The following is a 9,625-nucleotide window of genomic DNA, read 5'->3' as shown; positions in this document are numbered from 1 at the left end:
CAAATTTCGCCTTTCTAGTATAAGATTCTCAGTTCTTGCGATTAGCTCCTTAACAGGGTTTTTTCCAAAGCTTTAGAGTGACCCTCTTTCACCTTATTTGTTTGTGAAGGTCAATCATGGAAGTTTTAAGTTGTTTTATGGTATGTTGAGTGATTACTACCCAAAAAGTGCTATTTCATAGCTTGTAATTAACTCTTTTAAACACTTTTGAGTAGTAGTTATCACCTTTTAACCCAATTAACATATTAAGGACCCTTGCAATCAATTCTAATCAAATTGTGTTAAGTTTTGATGTTTTGATAGCTTTTTGATCATCAAAGCAATCCGAGATTGAGGAGAGTTCTTTGGAATCCATGGCAAAGCAATGAAAAACTGTCCGGATAGGATATGCTATCATCCGGACAGGGCGTCCGGACACACCATCGGAGGGACGTGTGGCATCGTACATTCCACCCGGATGTCTCACATCCGGAATTCTGCTCCGCCGACATTCCATCCGGATATTTTGCATCCGGCGCTTGACGCCGGATGGGAGAGGAGGGTGTTTCAACTTCCCCGGTCAGACATATCCGGATCCTCTGATAGCGCTTACCCGAAGAGTTTCGCAGCCATTCTGCATAGTGCCGCGGTGTTCTCCTGAAGCTTCCAGATATTTGCGACCGACATTTTGAGATATTTTGCTTTAGATATTTAATGTCTAAATCCCCAAACTCTCCTTGTAACCCGCCAATTATAGGATTCCTTATTTATTAAGTTTGGAAAAATGATGAATAACCTTTTATATATTATTATTGTAATTTTCATATAAATATCTCTCGGGAGCCTGTTCTCGAGGGAGACGCATCTTTTGTATAGTTTTCAAAGGAAGAAAAATACAGAGCTTTGCTCTGCTTTACCTTCTCATTTTGATTGTATTTTCTTACTAGCCAAACAAGCTCTGAGGATGTTTCCTCAGAGAATGAGTGGCTAGACTTTTAGTTCCTTGGAGTTAAGGTTGCCGGGAAAGGTTCCAAGTGCAAAAATTTATAGCTTTGTGGTTTCAGCCATTAATGAAGAGAAAGTGTGACCCGTTAATGGTTTTTATTTAGTTAACTTAAAACGCCTTTAAATCACCTGGGCCAATACTTGGTAAGGCAAGTGATCTCTGTCCATTGAGATGCACTAGTTTATCTTTTGTGAGCCTTTGGGAGGTGGTTTGAAGGTAGGATTTTCTAGAATAGCCAACACTTGGTAAGCTTTTGGACTCCAAGGAGACATCCATTAGTTATCTCTTGCGAGCTTTTGACCGGTAATCCAAGGTTAAAGATCACCTTGAATGGCAAATGCTAGGTGAGAGGCACGAGCCATTGCAAGATGCATCAGTGAGAGGGATTTAGTGTTTGAACCCATCAATGGGAAACATCTGTACAACACCAGTTAGAGAATTGACTATATGTTAATTCTCTAATGCGAGGAAATGAACCAAATGACCGGAGCTTTGTTTTTGCACGAGGAACCTCCCCTGTGAACCTAAACCTCCAAGGAATGTTTTTCTTCATAAGTAATTTCCATTACTTCCTTTGCCGTTAGCTTAAACCTAAACCTTTTTCAATCAAAGTTTGTGTTTTATTTCTTAAGCTAACCTTGAAATGAAAAAGCACCAATTCACTTTGAATAGGTATCATTTATGAATTGAAAACCCTTCCCAGTGAACGATCCTAGAGCCACTATGCTATAGTAGCTTTGTCTTTGCTACCCTAGTTTATGGTGTAATAGGTTATAAATTTTGTTGATTACTCCCTCAATCAAGGAGCACCAGCTAGACATGAATCAACTGATACACCAAGTGGGCACGAATCAAATGGCGCCGTTGCCGGGGAAGGTGCCAACTTCATAGTGATATTATTTCGGTGTACTTGTGGTTTTCATCACAAGTTTGGTGAGTTTTCTGTCATTTTACTAACTCTTTTAGTTTTTTTTTCCTTTACTCGTTTATATTCTAGTATAGTTTTTAATTTAGTTTTAGTTAATTGAACTCTTTTTGGTAGCTTTGTTTTTGTTTTCCTCTGTTTTTGTTTTTTTTTTAGTTATAGTTGATATTAGTTGTGTATGCCAAAGTGGATACGAGACAGTGGAGGAAGGCTTGTTAAACTTGAAACACCTCATACCAAGGAGTTGGAATTGACCTTGAATATCATGGAAAATACACCTGAGGATCAGCATAGTCACCATGGTCATTAGGACAATCCTAATGAATTCATATCAATGAGGGACCGCATGCATCCACCTCGTATGAGTGCACCATCATGTATAGTGCCCCCTACAGACCAGCTAGTGATCATACCCCATATTGTGCCACTTCTACCAACTTTCCATGGAATGGAAAGTGAGAATCCCTATGCCCATATCAAGGAATTTGAAGATGTTTGTAATACATTCCGAGAGGGAGGAGCTTCTATCGACCTGATGAGGCTTAAACTATTTCCTTTTACTTTAAAGGATAAGGCCAAGATTTGGCTTAATTCTTTAAGGCCAAGGAGTATCCATACTTGGACTGATTTACAAGCTGAATTCCTCAAGAAATTTTTCCCTACTCACAGAACAAATGGCTTGAAAAGGCAAATTTCAAACTTCTTAGCTAAAGAGAATGAGAAATTCTATGAGTGTTGGGAAAGATACATGGAATCCATTAATGCTTGTCCTCACCATGACTTTGATACATGGCTGTTGGTGAGTTATTTCTATGATGGGATGTCTTCCTCAATGAAGCAACTCCTCGAAACAATGTGTGGAGGGGATTTCATGAGTAAGAATCCTGAGGAAGCTATGGATTTCTTGAGTTATGTAGCTGAAGTCTCAAGGGGATGGGATGAACCGCACAGAGGAGAAGTGGGAAAGATGAAGTCTCAACCAAATGCTCTTCATTCTAAGGCTAGGATGTATACCTTGAATGAAGATGATGATATTAAAGCAAAGTTTGTGGCTATTACAAGAAGATTGGAGGAGCTAGAACTGAAAAAGATGCATGAAGTACAAGCTGTTGCTGAAACACCAGTGCAAGTAAAACTGTGTCCTATTTGTCAATCTTATGAACACTTGGTGGAGGAGTGCCCTACAATTCCAGCTGTAAAGGAAATGTTTGGAGATCAAGCAAATGCCATTGGACAATTCAGGCCCAATAACGATGCTCCGTATGGAAATACTTACAACTCAAGTTTGAGGAATCATCCAAATTTCTCATGGAAGGCAAGAGCACCTCAGTACCAACAGCCGGCTCAACCATCTCAACAATCTTCAAGTCTTGAACAAGCAATAGTGAATCTCAGCAAGGTTGTGGGAGATTTTGTTGGAGACCAAAAAGCCATCAATGCTCAACTCAGTCAAAGAATTGACAGTGTAGAGAGTACTTTGAATAAAAGGATGGATGGAATGTAAAATGATCTATCTCGAAAGATAGATAATCTCCAATACTCAATCTCAAGGCTCACTAACTTAAACACAGTGCAAGAGAAGGGTAGATTTCCTTTTCAACCTCACCAAAACCCCAAGGGTATCCACGAAGTGGAAACTCATGAGGGAGAATCTTCACAGGTGAGAGATGTTAAAGCCTTGATCACTCTAAGGAGTGGTAAAAAGGTTGAGCCACCAACACTCAAGCCATATGTTGAAGAGAAGAAAGACGAAAAAACAAAGAAGGGGGAGGAAATGAAAGGAAAGAAGAAAGATGTCAGTGAAAATTCCGAAGGGGAGGAGGACCATGGTTCAACAGTGAATGCAAATCCGGAGAAAGAACTTCTTAAGGAAGAAATGCTGAAGAAACCAACTTCTCCACCTTTTCCTCAAGCGTTGCATGGGAAAAAGGGGATAAAAAATGCATCAAAAATCCTAGAAGTATTGAGGCAAGTGAAGGTCAACATTCCATTGCTAGACATGATTAAGCAAGTTCCAACATATGCAAAGTTCCTAAAGGACCTGTGTACTATCAAAAGAGGGTTGAATGTGAACAAGAAAGCCTTCTTGACTGAGCAAGTAATTGCAATCATACAATGCAAGTCTCCTTTGAAGTACAAAGATTCGGGATGTCCTACCATTTCAGTCATGATTGGAGGAAAGGTAGTGGAGAAAACTTTGTTAGACTTGGGAGCAAGTGTGAATTTACTACCATACTCTGTCTACAAGCAATTGGGACTTGGTGAGTTGAAGCCAACATCAATCACCCTATCTCTAGCAGATAGATCAGTAAAAATTCCAAGGGGGGTAATTGAGGATGTCTTAGTTCAAGTTGATAATTTCTACTATCCGGTAGATTTTGTTGTTCTTGATGCGGATCCTACTGTAAAGGAAGCTAATTCAGTTCCTATCATCCTTGGAAGGCCATTCCTTGCTACCTCAAATGCAATCATCAATTATAGGAATGGACTCATGCAACTCACTTTTGGCAACATGACACTTGAGCTTAACATTTTTTATATGTCTAAAAAGCAAATCACTCCGGAAGAAGAAGAAGGTCCAGAAGAGGTATGCATTATCGACACTCTAGTAGAGGAGCACTATAATTAGAATATGCAAGACAAGCTGAATGAAAGTCTTGGGGATCTTGAAGAAAGGTTGTCTAAACTTCCTGATGTGCTTGCTACTCTACAAGGTTGCCAAGCTTTGTATGGCAAGATCATACAAAGCAAGTCTCAAGTGAGGGATGCAAACTTCATATGGGATCTGGACAAGCTAAATCAGGGTCAAATTTTTTGATGGACTTAGTTTTTTTAAAGGCTAGCTAGTCCATAGCTTTTTGTTTTACTTATTACTTGTTTTAATTTTGATTTCAATGCTTTAATTTTCATTTGTTTTGATGTAAAATAGGTTTTTTGAATGATTAAAATCAGGAGGAATTGCAAGAAAATCGAAAGAAGCTGCTCCGAGCTGATGCCATTCCATTCCTTTTCCCCAGGCTGTTATGCCAGATATTGAAGCACCGAGGATATCCATCATCATCTCGGCATTACATCAACTCCTGAGCATGCCATTCCCAGCTCATCAGAGCCATCACAGGCCCCTCATTTTGTTGATCAGCCTATGCCTCATCAGGAGCCTCCTACAGGAGAGGCAACTGAGCCATCATTTCCACAGCATCACTCCATGTCACTCAGGAGGTACCACTTCCTCCCTATTTTTCAATCGCTTTTGTCACATTGAGGACAATGTTCAGCTTGGTTGGGGGGAGAGTTGAGGAAGGAAGTTTTTGTTAATAATGCTAAGTTATTTTGGTAATTTAGTTGCTTTTTGCTTAATTTTAAAATTTTTAAAGTTTTTTTATTCTACTCTCTATGGTTATTAAGGAAAAATTTTCAAACTAAAAAGGGAGAAATTGAATTTTTGTCTTTTCACTTGACTTAGATTTTGTATTATGCTTACTAAAGTTGATGAATTGTTGAAACTTCTATTGAATTCAACTTTAGTTCTTCCACTTTAAGCTATTCACACACTGTGCACAATAGGTTCCGAGTATAAGATGAAAAACTATTTCCCTCTTGACTTGGAAAAATTTAGACTTGGTACCTTTGACCTCATTTAATAGTGTTGGGACACCTTATAAAAGGCCAATGAACCTTTGAAAAAAAAAATGTTTGCTTGCCTTGAAACCCGAGCAAGGTCTGAGGGGTATATGGTGAAAATATTTAAAACTTGGTGCCCTAAGCCTTCATTGGTTGGGAGTCACTGACCTCAATGCTCGTTACAAGGGTGAATAGGTGTAGTTTAATATATTGTAGGTGCTTGGGTATTAAAATTCATTCTCAAAAGTTCGGGGTAAAATCCGAGGAGTTAGTGGTCGAAAGATCCTTAAAGCTTGATGCCCTAAACCTTAATTGGTTGGGAGTCATTGATGGACCCCCGTTACATGGACAAATTAGAAAAGAATACCTTTAAGCCTTGCACCCTTGCAATGAAAAAAAAAAGAGAAAGAGAAATGAAAAAAAAAAGGGTGCGTTCTTAGCCTATTGAAGTTGGTCAGTTTGCTAAGTGTTGAAAAGAGCTAGGTTGGGGGGAGAGATTAGTTTAGCATATTATATTCAGAAACTATCATCTCACATTTAGATTTTTGTGGAAGAGTAAGGTTTGACCCTTTGGGAGTGGAAACTCTTTTAAAGCTTAAATTTGCATAATGCCTTCTCTTTAAGAATTGTGATTAGACAAGTTATTTGATAACTCTTGTTGAAGTTTGAGTTTTATTTCTTTAATGTTCCATGTGAGAGTTAGATCATTGAGGACAGAGAGTGGATAAAGAGGTTTTACAACTTCTTTACACAAATGAAATGCCTTTTTTTTTTTTTTTGTGAGGCTACTTATGAGCAAGTGATATATTTGAGGAAGGTTGTTGACTTTGCACTATTTTCTAACTTTAAAGTTAGTTTTTCAATAGTGCAAACTAATCATGACAGGGAAAGGAACTTGAAGTTAAGAATTTTGGGTCTTTACATGGTTGTAGAATGGGAACCTTGCTTGATAGGTATATAACTCTTCCTATGGGGGCTTCTTACAAATCTTGCTTAGTATAAGGCATGGCAGACTAGAGTTTCAAGAGAAGATTTGGTTCTTGTAAACTTAATATTTTTCAAATGAGAAGACGCTTGAAGCTCATAAAAAGTACTCTTTCGAGATTGTTTATTAAGAATGCAATCAATTTTGGCTATGAAAGATCATTAGTTAGAAAGAGACTAATGTTGAGCCTATATTTCCATTAACAATGAATTTAAGACCAAATTTTGGTTGAATAGGTGTGGTAGTAAGACTCTTCTAAAGGATTGTTTCCCTTCTTTTATTAGACTTGCTTCCCATAAAAATGATAATGTAGCAAATTTTTAGGCGAAGAAGGGCTAAGGATATTAGATCCCTTGTTTTTTAAGATCTTTCTAAGATTGGGAGATCAAGATGGTAAATAACTCTCTTTAGCAAATCTAAGCAAAGGTTTTCAAGGGGTTAGTAGGTGGAAGTAGATATGAAGGGGTTGGAAGAATGAGTGCTTCTTTGTCAAATCATTCTATGCCTCCTTAGCTTCAAACTGTTCATCTAGTTTTCATACTAAGGAGTATAAGGTTGAAAAATGGCCCTTAGGGGATTTTTTGTTGTTTGGGTAACTATTTAGGAGAAAATCCTAACATTTTACCAACTTATTATTATTATTTTTTTAATAAAAAATAGACAAATATATTAAATAAGAAAAGAAAACATGAAAAGGATGAGAAATCCTCCTTGTGAAATACATACTTGATAAAAAAGAGCAAAGTAAATCTCCTTTATATAAGGGGATAAACAAAACAAACAAAAACCTATACAAATGTGACAACTCTTGGTCTTGTAGACCCTACCTTAAGGGGTGTAAATCAACAACCAACTAAGTTGAATTACACTCAAAGGATAGGGTTTAAAATTATTTGTACAGTAAGCCTGAAATGAAACAAAGAAATGAAGCTCATCCCACATCATGTTTGGCATCTTCAAAGTGTCCTCAAAGATCTTAGCGTTCCCCTCTTTCCACACAATCCACAACAAAGAGAGACACACGATCATCCAAAGAGTCTTGCCTCTAATAGAGTTTCCAAAACACTTGAAAGAGATCACCATCATATCACGAATAGTGTCTGGCTAAACCCATTCCATCCCTACCTATGAGAAGATCCTATGCCACAATGCCAAAGTGATCAGACAATGTAAGAAAAGATGATCAACTGTCTTACTACTCCTACAAAGAATGCACCAATCCGGGGTAAGGGCTTTGAAAGGTCTTCTCATCTGTAGCATGTCATTGGTATTTGTCTTCTTATGTGCCACTAACCAGTCGAAAGTTATAATCTTAAAGGGGGCTCTTGATTTCCACAAAAAATGAGTTAGGTAGAAAGAAGTAGAATACGAGAAATTAGATAAGACTAAAAGAAAATATTTAACTGAGAAACCTCTTGAGGAGGACGAAAACCAAGCTTTCGAATCTAAAATAGAATGATTTAAATAAGAATGGAAAAGTAAAGACATTAGACTTTCAAGATCCTCAATCTCCACATCTATCAGATTGCAACAAAAGATAAGATCTCAAGATGAAGAAGTATCATTATCCAAAACGGTTGAAATGGAAAGTGTTTTTAGTAGTGGTTGACTTTGAAAAGTCTTGGGAATTTTAAGCATAACAGTTGGTCCCTCCACCACAAATCTTCCTAAAAACAAATTTTGGTCCCATCACCCACTACGAATCGGGTGTATAGAAAAAACCTAGAGAATATGTGCAATGGCTTTCTAGGGTAACGATGTGACCATTTAATTATGTTGTTGGTGTCCTATCCATTAGGATGTGTCCCATAGATACTCAATATAACCTAATGTTGAAGGGCCAAACTTTCTTGAGGGTACCTCCAAAGCCATTTTCTTAATAAAGTTTGGTTCCTTACAATAATTTTCTCGAACCCTAACCCACCAAACTCCTTAGGTCTACACACTAAGTCCCAACTGACCAAGTGATCCCTTTTATCCTCCCCAGACCTCAACTAAAGAAAATCCCTCTGTAATTTCTCTATCCTCAAAGCTATTGAAGCTGGGATCTTGAAAAAAGAAAGAAAGTAGCTTGAGATATGCATTAAATAAGATTAAATTAGGGTGGTTCTACCTCCTAAGGACAAGAAAGCTTTTTTCCAACCATTCAACCTCTTAAAGACTCTATCTAACACTAGATCCGAAAAAGAAATCAAATTTGGGTTTCCTCCTAAAGGAAGACCTAAATATGATAAGGGCCACTCAAAGACAACATAATCAAGCAAGGAAGCTAACTTAGAGGTTTGATCATGACTAATGTTGATCATAGAAAGAGTGTTTTTCTTTAGATTGATCCTCAACCTAGACAAATGCCTAAACACCATCAAAATTTGCTTAAGAGTTTACAAATCTTCCAATGATGCTTTAGAAAAGAAAATGGTGTCATCAACAAATTTTAAATGAGATACCTTGGTCTTATTTCTACCCACTAAAAACCTCTCAAATAAAGTTATTTCACTGTTCTCACTACCAACCTACTTAAAACATCGACCACAAAGGTGAAGAGAAAAGGGGAAAGGGGATTACCTTGTCTAAGGCCTCGATATGCCTTAACCCAACCCTTGGCATTTCCATTCACTAAGATTGCAAAAGTCATCAAAGAAAAACAACCCGTCATCCAAGAGCTCCATTTAGCACTAAACCCTTTTCTTTCGAGAACATGATCCAAAAAATACTAGTCTACATTATCATAGGCCTTTTCAAAATTGATTTTGAATGCTACTATTTCTTCTTTTTATCTCCTTCTTTCATCTACCACCTCATTAGCAATTAAAATAATGTCCAAAATCTATTTCTCCTAAAAAAAACGGTGGCTTGAAGGACTTTATGCAATCGCCCTAATAATACTTTGGTTATAATCTTATACAAACTGGTAACCAAACTAATGGGTTTGTAGTAAGAGCTTTTATTGGTTTTACTTTTTTTTTTTGGCACTAGAGTAATGAATGTAGCATTCGTGCTTTGATTAATTATCCCATTATTGTGAAACTCTAAGAAAACTCTTAAAAGATCCTCCTTGATTGTCGCTTAACACTGCTAAAAAAACCTAATAGTGAATCCATTTGGCCGA

At 37.4% G+C, this 9,625-nt stretch overlaps 1 non-coding gene across 1 annotated transcript; it reads right to left on the bottom strand.

Annotated features, from left to right (window-relative positions):
• Positions 1–2,586: 2,586 nt before the first annotated feature.
• LOC132254839 (small nucleolar RNA R71) lies at positions 2,587–2,693 on the bottom strand. Its single transcript, XR_009467220.1, has one exon. It is a non-coding gene; the product is annotated as a small nucleolar RNA R71 (small nucleolar RNA).
• Positions 2,694–9,625: the final 6,932 nt, after the last annotated feature.

This window comes from Vitis vinifera, chromosome 12 (genome assembly GCF_030704535.1).
Source record: "Vitis vinifera cultivar Pinot Noir 40024 chromosome 12, ASM3070453v1".
Taxonomy (NCBI): domain Eukaryota; kingdom Viridiplantae; phylum Streptophyta; class Magnoliopsida; order Vitales; family Vitaceae; genus Vitis; species Vitis vinifera.
Note: the sequence above shows the minus strand (reverse complement) of the source record. Positions and strands in the feature narration are given on the sequence as shown.